Source organism: Papaver somniferum, chromosome 7 (assembly GCF_003573695.1).
Source record: "Papaver somniferum cultivar HN1 chromosome 7, ASM357369v1, whole genome shotgun sequence".
Taxonomy (NCBI): domain Eukaryota; kingdom Viridiplantae; phylum Streptophyta; class Magnoliopsida; order Ranunculales; family Papaveraceae; genus Papaver; species Papaver somniferum.
In genome coordinates, this window is record NC_039364.1 from 263,032,961 (window position 1) to 263,046,627 (window position 13,667).

The 13,667-nt window shown below is 34.9% G+C and overlaps 2 long non-coding RNA genes across 13 annotated transcripts; both read left to right on the top strand.

Annotated features, from left to right (window-relative positions):
• The first annotated feature begins 664 nt into the window (after positions 1-664).
• Positions 665-4,656, top strand: LOC113300288. Of its 7 annotated transcripts, XR_003335668.1 has the most exons (14): positions 667-973; positions 1,207-1,264; positions 1,381-1,465; positions 1,643-1,741; positions 1,847-1,945; positions 2,030-2,134; positions 2,229-2,327; positions 2,422-2,460; positions 2,555-2,653; positions 2,892-3,001; positions 3,197-3,265; positions 3,400-3,472; positions 4,040-4,121; positions 4,397-4,656. It is a non-coding gene; the product is annotated as an uncharacterized LOC113300288 (long non-coding RNA). The 7 variants fall into 7 exon arrangements; XR_003335669.1 differs by having other exon boundaries at positions 665-973; positions 2,030-2,327; positions 2,892-3,089; XR_003335671.1 differs by lacking the exon at positions 2,892-3,001 and adding an exon at positions 3,045-3,089 and having other exon boundaries at positions 665-973; positions 2,030-2,327.
• Positions 4,657-9,541: 4,885 nt separating this feature from the next.
• On the top strand, positions 9,542-13,345 carry LOC113300290. 6 transcript variants are annotated; one of them, XR_003335675.1, is made up of 8 exons: positions 9,542-9,776; positions 10,441-10,531; positions 10,655-10,685; positions 11,017-11,189; positions 11,375-11,455; positions 11,602-12,415; positions 12,785-12,872; positions 13,034-13,345. It is a non-coding gene; the product is annotated as an uncharacterized LOC113300290 (long non-coding RNA). The 6 variants fall into 6 exon arrangements; XR_003335677.1 differs by adding an exon at positions 12,597-12,654 and having other exon boundaries at positions 11,017-11,455; positions 13,034-13,340; XR_003335679.1 differs by having other exon boundaries at positions 11,017-11,455; positions 11,602-11,764; positions 12,267-12,415; positions 13,034-13,340.
• Positions 13,346-13,667: the final 322 nt, after the last annotated feature.

Below are 13,667 nucleotides of genomic sequence, written 5' to 3' on the forward strand. Positions count from 1 at the left end.
AGAGGGATCTTTTTTGAGTAAGAAACAAGTAAATAGGAGAGAAAAAATCTAGAGCAGTGGTTATTCTTGATTCCTTTATATTTTCTTGTAAGATTGTTCACAGATTCATCAATAAAATTAAGATTGTTAATCTAAAAATGAGTTGAGTGTTAATGAAATCATATGAGGGGTGTAGTGTAGGATTTCCTGCAACTACAGGACAAGCATTTATATTGGAAATTATGAAAACCAAAATTTTCCATTCATTACATATCTTGAGAGTATTTTTGATTTTGGGAATTCCTTGGTGTCCAAACATCCTTGGTATATAAATACCTAAGTTCGCATTTCTAGAAAACTATCCTAAGATCCAGGAAAACTTCATTTCTTGTTGTTTCTGGTGGAGCCATCTAATCGACGGGATTTATAAAACTATTTGTATATTTAAATACATCTTGTAATAATCCATTGTTAACATACTATGTTCTGTGTGTGATTGATCACACACTAGTGGAAAATGGGTTTTTAACCACTTCCTGGGCTTTACAAAAACAACTGCTCTTGGGCTGTAGTTATGCATAGTGTAGTGTCTTACAGTAGTTTTTGTTGAAAAAAAAGAAAAAAATAAACCTGTTTCTGACGCAGTTGTTCTTTAGAGGGGTAGTTTTATAATAATTTACAGATTCAAGAACCACTGTGAGGGCTAGATTTTCTGCGGAAAGAGAAAAAGAAACCAAACCTTATCTCTTTTATCTCTCTATCTGTTTCACTTCATCTAGCCTCTTCCACCACTTCTCTCTATCTGTTTCGCTTCATTTTTTTTTTGTATCATAACAATTAGATGCTTGTGAATCACAACTTTAGTATTAGGTTTTGTGTCCTCTTCTTCAACATCGGCTCTTGAAGATTTGTTCTGAATCGGTGAGAAAGAGGTGATGATGATAATCAACAACAACTGAAAACCAAGATTAATCTACAAAAACTTAATCGAAAGGTAAGTATAATCTCTATTTATCGTTTTAGTTCAATTGATTAACTTATCCATCTCCAAATTGAAATTTCAGTATAAAAAAGATTAGATCTTAGTAAACCTAAAAGCTTCAATTTCATCTGAGTTCTCTTTTCAGATTTGTTATCAGTTAGTGGATTTATTCATACTTTTGTTTGTTTATTTGTTTGTTTTCTTAGTTTTGTTTTATTGATTGTGTGTATTTTCTTTTTATTCAGGCACTAAAGAAGTAGAAAGCTCCACCACCATCATCAAAGCCATCTAAATCTAATAGTGGTAAACAAAAATTAAAAAAAAATCAATTCATGATTAAATCTATATTGGGTTCTTCTTTATGTTGAATTTAAGTTTTTTATTTTGTACTGAGTTGTTTTTTTTTATGATTTCTACAGAAGTGGTGCAAAGGAAAGCAAAAAGAGAAGGTTAACAACATTCTGGTGTTTGATAAACCTGGGATTTAATTTGTGATTTTGTGTTGTAAGATCATTACTTCTGCCAGTTTATGAAATATTATGCATATACTATTTGATAAATATGGGTTTTCTTATGTTACTAGATTAGGATTCTTATGCTGGAATTTTTTTTTGTTACAGCTTTGATTAAAAGGTATTTTTTTTGATGCATTGGTTTCTATTTCCTGAATTTGCTGAGCAGTTTAATGACTTGGGAACTCATGGAACAAAAGTTATTATCTACAATATTTGGTTCACTGACGATGGGGAAATGGAGCTCAATTTTGAATCATATGTAAAGGTTTGTTTATGATGTTGTAACACTGTCCTTTCGTTTCCATTACAAGTGTCTTTTCATATGTTTGTTTCTCAAATTTGATTGTATACATGTCTTACTTGTTCGCAGGATATCCAACTAGGTGGAGCCCCAGAAATGTCCAAGAAAACTACTTTACAAGCTCTATGCCAACAACATCTGGCCAACAAGCTTCACTATTCTCTTCGTGTGAGTCTATGGTTTGTACTTCACCATTTGATGATGCATAAAAACCTGTCTAACCTTTTTTTCATTTTTACTTCGACACCTCAGGAGTACTTATCCATCTTACACCTGAGGTTACCCGAGCATTTTAGAATAATATTTCTTGGAAAAGTCGTTCGGCGGCACAAACCTAATAGTGGTCCAAATTCAGAGGTCCATTTCATCTTTGGTTTCATGTTTACTTTCTTTGCTGCTACGCGGTGGTCTCTTTTCATAGTACGTTCTTTGTTTTTGTTTATACACTCAGACTCAGGGTGCAGTAGTAACTACAATTGGGTTCCTAAAGGATGCTCCTAAGATAAATATCCCTGGATTCTTCATTTACCACAAGAACAGGCTAATAATGGTATATTTTTCTTACTTCAACCGGTCGTGTTTAATTGCTTCGTAATATACTTATAGGTACATGACACATGTCTGTTCACTTCTTCTAAACACAGCCGTTTTTGGATGTTGTCAGTCGGGATGAGGTGTAGCAGGTGAGAAAATTATGCTAATCTTTTACGCCGTCTTTCACATTATGATGCTCCCATTTCCTCTTTTTAAACTTCATGCAATGATCTGTTTCGGCAGGTACTTTGGAGGTTAATTTCATAACAAGCAAAATTTTGGGAGGACTACAATTTTTCAAATCCTTGAAACCCGCTTGAAAGGAATGACATTGGAGTATCGGTAAGCCATTTGTAACATCTTTGAGATTGCAGTAGTTTACTAGCATACTGAATCATTGTGAGTTGTGTATATAAGCATTATGGCATAAGTGTGTTCTCTCTAGAATTTCCACAGGGCTAAGCATTCTGATTTAATTGGGTACCGAAAATCGTGTCAAATCTAAATAGATATAAAGTGTGCTTTTGACGCATTATCTTTTTCAGTTTTGAAAATTCGTGTAATGGGGTTGTTGATACAGGACACCAATTTGGAAAAGGATTCATTAGCATTAATGGGTCGTGTAGATTTGCGATAATCCTTTTCCATCCCATTTCAGTTCTCTAGCTTGGTTTGGGCGTCTAATATTAGGTATTGTTCTTAAAGTTGTTTCATGTTGTATGTTTTCATTAAGGTCCATGATAGCGTGCAAATTCGTTGCAATGGTATTACCTGAAAGGTTAGTGTACATGATAAGAATAAGCTTGTAATGTTCGCAGCTAGTCCTTTAGCTTGTAATAACACAAATGGTACTCATCCTTTATGGTTGTTTATTTGGATTATTAGTTGCCTGGCGTGGTCTTGCCCATTTAACACCCTCCAAAAATGGTGGAGGCTCTTAACAATATGAACAAGGTATGCTTGATCGGTTACCCTTGAATTTTTTGTTATGTAGGTTTTAGCTTTCATGAATTGCTTAAAGTGTGCTTGGTTTTACATTAATGTAACTCTAAAGTGACTTCTCTTTCATTTTTACATTTCTTTCATAGCTTTTTCTACAAGGAAGAACTATCACTTGTTTTACTGTTCGAATGTGAACTCCATTTGCTCTTTTCAGTGTCTGTAAGTTCTTTTTCAACTTGTCCTCTTTTATTGAAGACTAAACTATGTTGTTGAACATTATTGGGGATAAACTTAGTTTTGTGGGCAAGTACTTAAGCATACAATCTTAATCCAATAGTTAGTCTTTTGTACTATGTTTACAGTTACACATATACATTAGCAGAAGGCCTTTATTCATTGCATGGCTTGTAATTGTAATTTGTACCTTTAAAGGAATTACCTGCCTATATTATTATTTCATAGGACTGCTCATTTGATGGTATTCTCTTGCACATGTTCAATGCCACAGCTTTGAGAAGTTTTGTATCAATTTTACAAATGAGAAACTACACCAACCTTTTAATCGGGTATCTTACCGAGAGAAGTTTGGCTTGATCGTTGATTTTATGGTTTATTCTCTTCTTTAATTTTTAACATTCAATGTATTTTTCTTTAAAAGTGAGCAGGAAAAGGACACAATTGTCAAATTTTCGACACGTCATCGTATTTTCCTCACATGTTGAATTTTTTATGTACAAGTATTTTGTTGTTATTGTTTTGAATTCATTTTGTTTGAATTTTTTGCAGGTGGAATTAAAGTTTGATCGTATGAATGGTAATAGATGAAGCTATGAACCTCTCTACGAGTGTCAACTGGCAAGTTTGCTGGGTAAGGATCTCAATTGGTTAAGTTTGTGGATTTTCTCCTAAGACTTCTATCAATTCGTTGTGTATGTTTTGGGTCATGATCTCAATTTCTTCATGAGTTATGGACTGGATACTTTACATACGCAAAATAGTTGTAGTTCATGTTTTTTCTTTAAATTATAATGAGTGGATAGTTGCACATGTAGTTGTAGGTGGTGCTGGTGTTGAGTAGGTTCTTTTCTCTTTTCCTCTTTTGTTACTGTTGTTAATTGTTGTAGTCTTGATTTTTGTTTGCAGCTCAGGGATGGAGTAATGGACCTGATTCGAGCTAGTTTTTCAAAAGATGAAGTCTTAGATGGTGATGTCTATGTTTTGAAACTTTATGGTTGTAAATCTTGTAATAGGAACATAGTTCAAGGTTTTCCAACTTAATGTTAGATTTTTTTCTGACTTGGAACTCGTAGTATTTAGTTGAAATTGTAGACTTAATTCACTTTTCAATACGTATTGAGCTTTAAAGGCGTTATCAATTTAATTTTGTGAAATTCGGTTTTGAAGTCATTAATTTAATTGTGATTCAGCTTTTAGTTTTTGATTCAGTTGAAGCAGTTTTGGATTCAGCTGAATCAATATTATTTTTTTTATGAAATATCATCGATAAAAACTGCTGTGTGTATCAGTACTATAGATGTACTGTGAAAAACAGTGGTTCTTTTAAAGAAATCAACCTTTGTCAGACACAGTCGTTTTGGAAAAAACCACTCATATATTACTGCTGATGGACACAATCGTTTTTAGTGATATTACTTCTTGTCCTGGCAGTGGTTTAACTTCCATTTTCCACTAGTGACAAGAGGATTCAAGTGTTATTGTGCAGGCATTTTAAGGCAATAAAAGATTTGAAGGCGAAGAGATTTTCTTATTAGTTTTGGTATCTTTTGTATCTAATGCACAAACCTTGATCAGGCTGGGATCCAGATAGGATCAGTTTATCTTTGATAGATTTGGTTGTCTAGTTGTGTTAGAGCATTGCTCGGTTGAACCCACCAAGCGTTAGTATGTCAAGTTTGGTTGTTATATTTTAGTGAACCGAAACTCATTTAAATAGTCGCTTGATTATTTACTAGAATCACCTTTGTATAGGTTATCTAGAAAGTTATTAGGATATGAGACATACAAGTATTACTCGAAGACTTGAAGAATGTGAAGAAGTAAAGAGCTACATTGACGACATCATCCTTCCTCTAGAGGTTAGTAATATTTTGACTTGAACTGTTTTATTCCTAACCTAACTTTCAAGACGTGCTATATTGAAAACATAAATGCGAAGTTGTGAATGATTATACTCTAGTTAGACTAGTATTAAGGGATTACAATATAACGCCTATCTTTTAAACTTCGTATATAAGACATCGACATAATCGTATGAATGCTATTGTGATTATGTACGGGTGTGGGTGAAGATTTTGTCCTAGGAAACAATGTTTTACATTTGTTTAAAGGAAGTACATTCATAAACTTGTTTTGTGAATCGAAAGGGAAATCACTAGGCTTATTGGTCTTGTTATTCATTGCAAATCTTTGGATTACCAATATGTGTGCTTAGAAGTTAAAAGTGAGGAACAGCAGCCTAAGGGAGGCATGAAACTGGCAGAGACATTTTCAGTTCCTAAGACTGCAAAGTTTACAGCCAAGGAGTTACTTTACATATCACAGAAGACATAGCCGATGCAAACTTAACAGTGAACTGATTATTGGTATTACTTATAATTTTTAGGAAATATGGCATAATTCTAGAGTATTCTACATATATTTACATATGCGGATTTATTTACTCTAGGATATACTTTATATCTCTAGTATATATTAGTTTCTTTGTATATGTCATATTCTGTATTATATTATAGTTTCCTTTTCTAGGATAGTTTACTTTTCTAGGATATTATCTTTTGTATAAGAGGAGCAATGCTCCTTTTCATGACTAATCTTGTCATGGTATCAGATCCAATCTGTTAAAGCATTGTTCGGTCGAACTCACACATGTTGCTATATCAATATTGACCGAAATCTCAGTCTAGTTAGGATGAACTGGAACCAAGCCATGTACAAAGACAGCGTTCATGAATGGTCGCCGAAACTAGCCAATTGAATACTAAGCTTAATCATTTTCATATAACACTTAAGACTTTAATCTTGAGTCACAAATTCACTATACGATCTTTTGTTCTCAGTGAAAAGAATTATATGAATTTTTCTAGTTAATAGATCATGAAATCTACAGGAGTATATCAAATCAGATATAGTATTCTTTAGGTCTTTCATATTTGAAAACATATGAAAGGTTCGAATATGAGTTAGGTTCTTATAAGATTTTTAACCTCTTATAAAAAGAAACTTTTTATTCGAATTATTTGAATAATTTTCGGAAATCTTACTTAAGAGGAAATAACTGGAATTACCCATTTTAAACAAAATCTTATAACACATGAGTGCTTGGGTAAGGAGAAATTTGTTCTTATGTAACAATGCGTTATTTTTGACTGTTTTTCCTCTTCCATTTCTTGAGATATGATACATCATCATAATCGAAGAAGGGTTCAGAGACTACTCTTTTTGAAGTATGAGAGACAAAACCTGCGCGTTTAAAATCATTTTCCTTATCCCCTCTTTTAAATGATTTTGGAGTATACTGAGTAGACAAAGAATCAGCATAATAGTCTTTTATTCTATTTGTTAAGAGTCGATAATCAAAGTTTATCTGAACATGTTTTTTACTACCACAAGAATAACAATGTTTGCCTTGGTATTATTAGAGTTATAATGTGTTAGATCATGGCTCGGTTGAACCCACCAAGCGTTGGTATGTCAAGTTTGGTTATCATATTTTAGTGAATCAAAACTCATGTTAAGGGTCGCTTCATTATGTACTAGAGTCAACTTCGTATAGGTTAGCTTGAAAGTATTAGGATATGAGACATTACCAGTATTATGAATTCTTGAAGATGTGAAGAAGCAAGGAGATACAACGACAACAATCATCCTTCCACTTGAGGTTAGTGATATTTGACTTGAACTGTTTCAGTTCCTAATGTATCTTTCAAGTCGTGCATATTGAAAACAAAACTGTGAAGCATATTTGAACTCTAGATAGACATAGTATTAAGGAATACAATACGGGGTTTATTGCTTAACCATTAAACTTTGTAGATAAGACATCGCCATAATCATTTGAATGTTATTGTGATTATGTATGGGTATGAGGTGAGGATTTCATCCTAGGGAACAATGTTTTACATGTGTTCTAAGGAAATAGGTTCATAAACTTGTTTGTGAACCGAAAAGGAAATTGCCAGGTTTTATCGGTTTTGTTATTCATTGCAAATCTTATGAACAACCAATATGTGTGATTGAGTATAACCACTCACAACATGTTTATGTTCTTGGTAGAACTATTCACAAAGGCCTGACTTATATATTGGTATGACTTTTATTAGTGAATCCGATCTTAAGTAACCACCTGAGATGGTATGATCGGGTTTGTGATTTTATGTCTGACCAAATATGGGAAAGGGGAACCGATCCTAGTAAGATGTGAAGTACATCACAAAGGGGAACTGATCCTTGTATAGGGTTGTTTGTGGGTGAAAACCGTTTCTGCTGATTTCGATAATTTCGTGTGAGAAACAAATCTAAACCCAAAACAATATACTGCACGGGAGAACTTTTGATTCGAGAGATCAATCTGTACAATCCTGGCCTAAACTAAGAAATGGCCGTTCAGGCTTGCTTCGGTCACAAAGTGAAGGAGAAGGGTTGGTCTTAGGGAGGGAAGCGAAGAAAGTGTTGAGGCCAGAATAGTTGATTTTGGAAGCATGGGTGTTTTGCGACTTGTATCCGAAAGTTGAACTGGCGAGATGAATGGAAAGCTACCAGGTGATTTCTGGATGTGTATTGTTCTCCTGACCAAAACTTGTTGTTTGGTGGAAATAGGTGAAACCTATTTATACAAGTTGTAATATAACGTACCATAACCTCATAAGAAGTGAAAGCGGTTGAGTGGTGGAAAAGTGGTAACAGGTAAAGACTGGAATTGATGTTTCCATAATGAAGATGCGTTTCACTAATTTCTTTCCATTACTAACCGCCTCACTCTTATGACAGTTTCTTGTAACAGGCGTATTGCACGTCGCGCGCTGTAAACCGCCAGACCAATACCTTGATGAGCATCCCCCAGTTTGTGGCATGTTTTGATGTCTCGAGTGTTTTCATTGGAAAACGTGTAGTATGTTGCTATGTGCGAAAAGTTAACATACAGAGGCTTGCCGGTTTAGTGACGACCTTCGAGGGCTGAGAGTTTGCATCTCAGGAGGAAGGGTAGTCGTTGATCGCGGCTACCTTCCGTTTGGAGGCCAGTGGCGTGGCCGTGGTACTGGCATGGTTTGCGCATGCCTTTGGCATGGCCAAATTAGGGTTTGACACAAACCGTGGAATTTGGCATTGCGGCCAAAAGTTTCCACAGGCTTGGTGGCGAACTTGTACGGCTGAGATCCGCACCTCAGGAGGAAAGGTAGCCATTGATTATGGCTAACTTCCGTTGGTGGCCAAAGGCGTGGTAGCGTGGCTGGCATGGCTTGCACATGCTTTTTGGCATTCGCGTGCGGCATGTGTGCCTGGCATGTGCGTCTGGTAAGCGCGCCTGGCATGCGCGTGCGGCATGCTGGCGTTTTTCGGGAAGCCAACTTAGTATGGAGACCTTTTTGAGGCCGTGGCAAGTTTTGGAGCAGCCCGATTGGTTGACGGGAAGTAGGGCCAACATGCTAGGCGTGGCCATACTTCCAACGCGCGGTGGCGGATTTGAAGCGACCTGATTGGTCGACGAAAAGAGGGCCGACATGCTAGGGCGCGGCCGCACTTTTAGCGCGCTGTGGCGGATACGGTTGCCTAGCTTGTTTAAGCATGGTTTCGACCAACAGTATACTGCGCGGGGCGCGAAACCCTAATTTGCAAATTAGTTGGGTTTATGAGTTCTTTGCGAGTTATCACAATAATTAGCTGGATTTTGTATGGTGCCACACAAAAATCTTTATCTACAGAATGCAGTCACTAGTACAAATATGGGCTTTGGTGACAGTTCAATATCCAAAACTATAACAGTTCATAAATGAACTGTTACAAAAGAGAAAGCTCGGAGACATAGGTGACAGTTTCTTACTAAAACTGACACCATTAGGGTTGAATAGTCATGACAGTTTTTTAACTGTTACTGAATTATTGTACAACGACAGCTTTTGAAGAAAACTGCTGCTATACAATGATGTATGATAACAGTTTTAAACTGTTACCCTTCTTGAGCTATTGTAACTGTTCGGTATAAAAACTGTTGTCGAAGTGTAAATACATAGATAACAGTTATTTTAATTACCGCCACAGTGAGAGTTCAGATCCTAAACTGCGTTCTCAAATACACGATATGTTAGTTTGGCGGCCCTCTTACGCGATGTCTTTTTAACAAAATTGGGGATCTCATCTTCTACAATCTAGGGATTCATCACTTTCTTCAATCCTTATATCATGATCAATTACTATCTATCTCTCTTGCTCTGAAATTTTTTCTTTGAAATCAAGCGATCTTTCTATCTTGGTCGTAAAGAATCTAGCATGTGATGTTTTCTTCAAGGTATCTGTTCAAAATTGTTTCGCGAAATTTTAATTTATGATTTGTGTCTATCTTGCCTTTTCCATTTAGCTTCATTTTCAAGATCTATTTTTATTTTGTACGATGCCCTAGTTATGGATAGGAAGATCAATGTTGAGTTTTTCTGGTTTGATATTTTAGGATCTCAAGTTTATCATACACCGAGTGGAGGACCTTTGTATTTGATACCTGATAGTTAGGTTAAATTTTTTCTTAATTTGCTTGTTCAATTTTTGTTTGATTGACCGACAATGAACTACCTGGTTCAATCCCCTGTTGGATTTTTGTTTAATTGTCTGGCAATGAACTATCTGGTTCAATCCCCATCTTCACTTACCAATTGACACCGTCAAATATTTGATTTCCTGTAAGTTATTCAGTTGATATTGAGCATTCGAGCTTTTCCTTTTCCTCTCAATTTTTTATTTGTTTCTTAAAATATGTAATGTTCACTCTTTCAGTAGTTATAGTGCAATATGATATTGTTGACCTTCAAGTTTTAGAAAAGTATATCTAATATTCATTGTTTACGTTAGAGTCTGTATGTTACATTTAATAATTTACACAATTGCGAGACTAAGTATAGATTGGTGCCCTCTTATATGGCTCCACAACATTCTTTTAACCTCTAACTGGTTTTGCACAGGTCAGATTGAACTACTCGTCTTTGATATTGATTATACCTCATTTTGATCATCAATCCACTATTGAAAATCCGCTTGAGCTTATGCGACCATGTAAGTATGAACTTCTGCCAAATTTTCTTCGTCTGATTTTGAGATACTCATCCTGCTGGTGTAATCTTTATGCATGTCATTCCTACACAGATCTTCATGAATTTCTCTCATCTATTTATGCAGAGTACGATATCATTATCTGGTCTACCACTAGGTCAGATTCCTGTCCTTTACTAATTTAAAGGTTGTCTTACAAGTTACAACCTAAGTTAAGCATGCATATCGTAACAAGAGTTGCGTGTAACAAAATTAAAAAGAAAACCTTTTGAACGGTATACCCTTTCGTAAAGGCACATGTTCTGTTTTTTGTTTCGAGGAAGTTAATAAAATTAAACAAAAGATTATTTTGCGTTTTTTTGTTTCTTAAAATATTTTATGTTCACTCTTTTCAGTAGTTCTAGTGCCTCTCTTGAGTAGATTAGGCACTTATTTCCATATTCAATTTGTTCATTTTTATTAATCTTGTGGTGGATAAAATTATGCAGACACTTGAAGTTACTGAGTTTGATCTGAAAAGGCAGCTTGTATATGAGCTTGATGTAAATGTTTTGAGATGTGTGCGTGATCAGAATGGGCCGGAATCCTGTGATACAACATTGTATCGACTGTGTTTCAACATAGGAAATTGGATTCATAATTTTTGCATTGCGTATTCAAGGTGCAGCACCATCTACATATCCTTATGGTTGTTGTGTTATTCAGCAGTAAAAACAAATACTTTTGCATGTCGATCTTATTTTCATTTCACTTTTGAACAGTAACTGTTACGTTTTTCATTCTTTGTTATGCATGTTTATTTCTTCTGTCTTCATGAATCTACTTCACGTCTCTTGTTTCGGACAGTGGAGTACTCTACAACTTAGTCAGATTATAGTGGAGGAAATTTTGGAATTTAAACTTCAAGCTCGTCTAAGTGCATTTCAGGTTCACTAGTAACTTTAGTTTTTCTTTCTAGTATGATTGGTTTTTGTAGTATCTTACTTTCTGTTGTTGCTACTTCTATTTTTTTCGCATTTCTCTACAACTATGATCAAATGATTTATAGTTATTGAAACCATTTTGTCTTGAAGAGAGATCTGGAGTTCGAGACTGCAACTGAAAAGAGCAATACGAAGCCTCATGAGTTGCTGGACAAAGATGTTGTTTCACAAATGCCTGAATAACTATTTAATTAAAGGTTTGAGTTCATCGATGAACTTTCAGCAGGGGTCACGGGAAGCTTCCATTCTTGCGGTCAGGTTTCAAAGTTTCATGTTATTGGTAGCCTTAGAAAGTTCCCCTGTTAGATAGTTCAATCCAAAGTTATGTTTTGTCGACTTTCTATATAATTTTTTTTTAGCTTTAGAAACAAGCGGAACTATGTCGGCCAATCAAAAATCCTGTATATATTTTTGTGCATTTGTCGTTACTCATATGCTCCTGTTTTTGGTTTTTCCAAGTCTTATAGAAACATATTATCATTTAATCATACAACGCGAAACTAAGACATTGATGTATTCTCATATCTCAAATATATATACCATAATAAAGACACTTGTGCGTTTCTAGCTAGATATAACTAGCTCAGAGTTGCTCATCTATGATTCGTGACCTGTTGACTTTATAATGATTTCCGAGACTTAGTTTTACTCCAGAAATGCACCGGAAGGCGAAGAACTATTTCTAGACTCTTGCTCATGTGGTCTTTGTAAATCCTCTTACTTCTTGACAAGCCTATTGTGCATGCTCTTTACAGAGAACCTGATCAGGATGTTAGTTCACATTGTGGTTTGTTAATATGCAACCCAATTTAGGTCGGCAGCGTATTATGTTACCGGCAATGAGACTTTCAACAATTCAATCGATGTATCAGTGAGATTGACTGAGTGCATATTCACACTTCAGGTTTGTGTCATTTCAACTTTTTTGTTATTACCTTTTTTTTTACTTGTTTAATATCATCCTGAAAATCACCAGACAATATACATCTAACCCAATGGTAATTTCTTACTTAAGACTTGAATACGAGGATTCTATAAATGTTATATGCCGTTTACCTTGTTCTTATCAGCACTGTTTTGTCCAGTTGATAACCAAGTCATTTAGATCGAAAAACTACAAAATTGGAATATGTATGAGTTAATGTAAGTTTCAAGCCTTATTACCAAAACTAGAATGGGTTATCCAAAATATTGTCTATGAGCTTACATCTATCAGTTCCACCAAGAATATGCATGTCTCTAAAAATGGAATGTGGTTTCGTTTATTTTTTAGGGATATGAAGTATAAAGATGTCATGTCTGATAGTTTTAGAGAGATAGGGCCTTTCAACTAAATTCTATAGTGAGGTATTCGGAAAAAGGTACGAGTTGTCTATTAATAATTTAAGTCTTTAATTCTCTTGTTTACTGCTAACTTTTCCTTCTGGCATGCATGTTATTCGTTTTTATATTTATAAAACAGCTTGTGTGTTGTTGCTTTAGAAATGTAATTATCAATGATTATTTTGTGTTCATTTTTCAGAGGAAATCCGAATGCTATGAAGAAGAGATCATGGGTAATAAACCACGTTCAAGAGTTGGTGACATGATTGTGTTGGTCCAAATTTCGGTTCAAGCATTGGTGAAGCAGGTGTGTTAGTCAAGATTAGACTTTGATCAACTTTACGAAAAATGGATAATGTTTCTGATTTCGTTGATATTTTCTTTTAGTCGGTACTAAGCATACTGTTCTATCAAGTATATATATTGAATTATGTAAATTATACCATGCATTAACTTCTATTCAACTTATTATGTACTTCGGATATTTATAATTTTGATGTTATTTATCTCACTGAGCATTTCCAGAACTGTAACATGAACTTACAACAAATGTGGGTCTACAATGACATTTTAACAAATAATGTGCCCCCTAACATGATTCGTGGTAGCAGTTTGTGAACTACGATGACAGTTTCATGAAGAAACTGTTACCTTAGTACAAAAAATTAATCTTACGATGACGGTTTTTCTTAGAAGATGTCACCGTAACTTGCCAACCATGACATGTTTATGTAAAAGTTGTTATCTTAGTGCAAGATTTTGGGTTTTTAATGACAGTTTAAGCAATAAAATTTTATAGTAAGTCGTCAATAATGACAGGGTCAGACATAAAT